The sequence below is a fragment of the Myotis daubentonii genome, chromosome 12 (assembly GCF_963259705.1).
Source record: "Myotis daubentonii chromosome 12, mMyoDau2.1, whole genome shotgun sequence".
Taxonomy (NCBI): Eukaryota; Metazoa; Chordata; class Mammalia; order Chiroptera; family Vespertilionidae; genus Myotis; species Myotis daubentonii.
In genome coordinates this window covers 38,760,390-38,764,802 of record NC_081851.1, presented here as the reverse complement: position 1 = coordinate 38,764,802, position 4,413 = coordinate 38,760,390, and positions in this window count along the sequence as shown.

The following is a 4,413-nucleotide window of genomic DNA, read 5'->3' as shown; positions in this document are numbered from 1 at the left end:
TGGGGTGCATGCTTTCATGCTGTTTCTGCCAAATTCTCACTCTGCCATCTGCAATGCAACTGGAAACGTGATTCATCGGACCACATGACTTTTTTTCCAATGCTTGACTGTCCAATCCTCGTGTTCCTATGCGAATTGGAGACGTTTTATCTTGGTAACTACAGACAGCAAAGGTGTTCGAACAGGCCTTCGGCTTCCATATCCCATACGATGCAGTGTACGGCTAATTTGCCTACAAACGTCAGGTGGTCATAATAATCTGGCCACTCAGTGTGTGTGTGTGTGTGTGTGTGTGTGTGTGTGTGTGTGTGTATGTGTATATATGTGTGTGTGTGTGTATATATATATATATATGTGTGTGTGTGTGTGTGTGTATATATATATATTCCACATTCAAAGGCTTTTAAATCCCGTTGTTTACCCATATCTTCGGGGGAAAAAATCACTTCTACTATAGTGGTAGACAACCTGCTTCCCTATTTATAATGGTGTAGCCCTCTAGCAACTTCAGCGCGAAATTATAGCAAATTTGCCCACAAACGTCAGGTGGTCATAATAATCTGGCCACTCAGTGTATAGTTAATGCAGAACACCTCCCTCTTCCCTAGGAGATCTATATTAAGTCATTATGATCTATTAACACTTTAGAGTGAAACTATTTATAGGATTACTTTTCATTTCCATACCAGGTGTGAAAAGGTCACTGAGGAAATGTAAATTTTGAAGGGACGATAATTCTGAAATCAGAAGGAAGGCAGACCTGGGCAGATTACCTCGATTGATGACACTGGGCAAAAACGTGACAATATAAGAGCCTGTGGAACTGAGTATGGCAATGCAGAGAGAGGGGGTAAGATGTGGAAGAAGGAATCAGATGAGTTAACCAGGGGCTCTGGCCAGGTAGGTCAGTTGATTAGAGAATCATCCCAATACTCCAAAGTTGTCGGGTTTAATCCCGTCAGAGCACATACCAGAATCAACCAATGAATGAATAAATAAGTGAAACAATAAATCAATTTCTCTCTCTCTCTAAAATAATTTTTTTTAAATTTTTAAACAGATAAGTTGGCCATAAAAGCAAACTTTATTCACTGTGACAGTTATTTTTTTTTATGTCACTTTGGCTCAGCCACAGTGCCCAGATATTAGCACACATTCTGGATGTGTCTGAGGGTGATTTTGGATGATATTAACATTTAAATTGGTGGACTTTGAGTAAAGCACCTTGCCCTCCATAATGTGGGTGGTCCTAATTCAATCAGTTGAAGGACTGACTAGAACAGTGGTTCTCAACCTTCCTAATGCCACGACCCTTTAATACAGTTCCTCCTGTTGTGGTGACCCCCAACTATAAAATTATTTTCGCTGCTACTTCATAACTGAAATTTGCTACTGTTATGAATCGTAATGTAAATATCTGATATGCAGGATGTATTTTCATTGTTACAAATTGAACATAATTAAAGCATAGTGATTAATCACAAAACCAATATATAATTATATATGTGTTTTCCGATGGTCTTAGGCGACCCCTGTGAAAAGGTCGTTCAATTCCCAAAGGGGTCGTGACCCACAGGTTGAGAACCGCTGGACTAGAACAATAGACTCACCTCTTCAGAGCAGAAAGAATTCACCAGCAGAGCTGGACTTGGACTGCAACTAGGCTCTTCCCTGTCTGCAGCCTGATATCCCACCCTGCAGATTTTGAACTTGCTAGCCTCCATGATTGCATGAGTCAATTCCTAGTTTATAAACCAATTCCAAGAGTATATAAGCTGAATCAACACTAATAAAAGAGAAAAATGGTAATTGGCGTACGAGCTACTCTTTTCATTGGCTAATCAGGGCTATATGCAAATTAACTGCCAACTAAGATTGGCAGTTAACTGCCAACAAGATGGCGGTTAATTTGCATATGTAGGCACAATGCAGGGAGGCGAAAGGGAAAGCAGGAAGAAGCTCCCTGCCACTGACAGTGATCGGAAACCCAGGGGGGAGCTAAGAGCTGGGGGGGCAGGGCAAAGGCGGCCCTGGGGCCCCCAGCCATGATCGGAGAATCAGGTTCCTTTTCCGCCCTGGCCAGTGATAGCAGGAAGTAGGGGTGGAGCCAGCGATGGGAGCTGGGCACGGTCGAAGCTGGCAGTCCCGGGAGCTAGGGGTCCCTTGCCTGGGCCTAAAGTGGAGCCCACGATCGTGGGGCCGCTGCAGCTGTGGGTCCCCGCTGCCCGGGCCGGACGCCTAGGCCAGAGGCGTTAGGCCTGGGCAGGGGCGGAGCGGGAGATCGCGGGGAGCTGGGGGTTCCCTGCCCAGGCCTGACACCTCTGCCGGAGGCCTCAGGCCTGGTCAAGGGGCCGATCCGGTGATTGGTGATCGGAGGGTGATGAGGGTCAACTCCTCTGGCCGAGGCATCAGGCCTGGGCGGGGGGCTGAGCCGGGGATTGGGGGGATATGATGGTCCCCTTGCCCAGGCCTGAAGCCTGGGTCAGAGGCGTCAGGCTTGGGCGGGGGGTGGAGCAAGCGATCAGGGGGAGATGGGGGTCCCCTGTCCTAGCCTGACACCTCTGGCGGAGGCGTTGGGCCTGGGCAAGGGGCCGATCAGGTGATCGGAGGGTGATGGGGGTCTACGCCTCTGGCTGAGGCATCAGGCCTGGGCAAGGGGCAGAGCCAGCAATCGCAGGGGTCTGGGGGTCCCCTGCCCAGGCCTGACACCTCTGCCGGAGGCCTCAGGCCTGGTCAAGGGGCCTATCCGGTGATTGGTGATCGGAGGGTGGTGAGGGTCAACTCCTCTGGCCGAGGCATCAGGCCTGGGCGGGGGGCTGAGCCGGGGATTAGGGGGATATGATGGTCCCCTTGCCCAGGCCTGAAGCCTGGGTCAGAGGCGTCAGGCTTGGGCGGGGGGTGGAGCAAGTGATCAGAGGGAGATGGAGGTCCCCTGCCCAGGCATGATTCCTGGGCCAGAGGCCTCAGGCCTGGGCGGGGGCCAGAGCCAGTGATCGGGGGGAGATGGGGGTCCCCTGTCCTAGCCTGACACCTCTGGCGGAGGCGTTAGGCCTGGGCAAGGGGCCGATCAGGTGATCGGAGGGTGATAGGGGTCTACGCCTCTGGCCGAGGCGTCAGGCCTGGGCAAGGGGCAGAGCCAGCAATCGGAGGGGTCTGGGGGTCCCCTGCCCAGGCCTGACGCCTGGGCCAGAGGCATCAGGCCTGGGCTGGGGGCAGAACCAGTCATGGGGGGAAATGAGGGTCCCCTGCCCAGGCCTGACGCCTCTGTCTGAAGCGTCAGGCCTGGGCAAGGGGCCGATCCTGCGATTGGAGGGTGATGGGGGTCAACGCCTGAGGGCTCCCAGTATGTGAGAGGGGGCAGACTGGGCTGAGGGACACTCCCCCCCCAACACACCCAGTGCACGAATTTCGTGCACCGGGCCCCTAGTTCATCTATAATAGCTCAGGAAATACATTGTCCAAACTCAACTATCTGTTTATGTGAATCAAAGAACAAAAATAAAAACTTCAATCTTGGCATTCACAACTGCTGGAGTTCTTCCTGTTTCTGTCCCTATCTTAATCTCTGTACTTTTGGAGACCAGAAATCCAGAGATGTAATATACCCATATTTCTTTTCCTGATATTGTTTGTGAAATGTTGTCTCTGAATTACTACAGAAAAAGGAGAGAGGATAATTTGCTATGTAGGCTATCTTAAAAAGCAGTACTCCTATAGTAGAGAGATAATTGTCCAAATTTCTGGCATGGCACAGACTATAAATCTCTGAGTCAGAAGCCAATAAAAGGACCAGATCAGCTTCTCATCTTTATTTCAGAGAGATTCTGCTTCATAAGGTAAAGTCTGACCATGCTAAGGCAGTTTTTCTCAATTCAGCCTGCACTGTCTTATAATTAATTGAATTTTTTTTCTACATTCTGGAATCTGTTTTTGTTTTAATCAATATTCAGCATTATGATTTGTTTGTGTGTGCGTGTGTGTGTGTGTGTGTGTTTTTTGTCTCAAACCCACAACCTGGGCATGTACCCTGACCAGGAATCAAACTGGCCACCTTTCAGTGCATGGGACAATGCTCAAACAACTGAGCCACACCAGCCAGGGCAGCCTGATATCATTTTTAAACCAAAATTGTTTAGTTGGGGTTTTTTTAACAAGATAAAAAATTCATTAAAAATAGTTTCAAACATCTCACAAAAGCTAAGCCATTTAGAATATTTTTTAAAGTATATTCTCCCTATTCACTTCTGTATTTTAAAAATAAATAAATGAGATGAGGTAAAATGTATTTTAAACTGCTTCAAACATTACGCAAAGAATTAACCATGAAAAATGACTAACAAAAATAAAATATCCCTGAATAAAATTCATGTGCACAGAAAATGATTCAGGATATTATAAATAACTCATATGAGG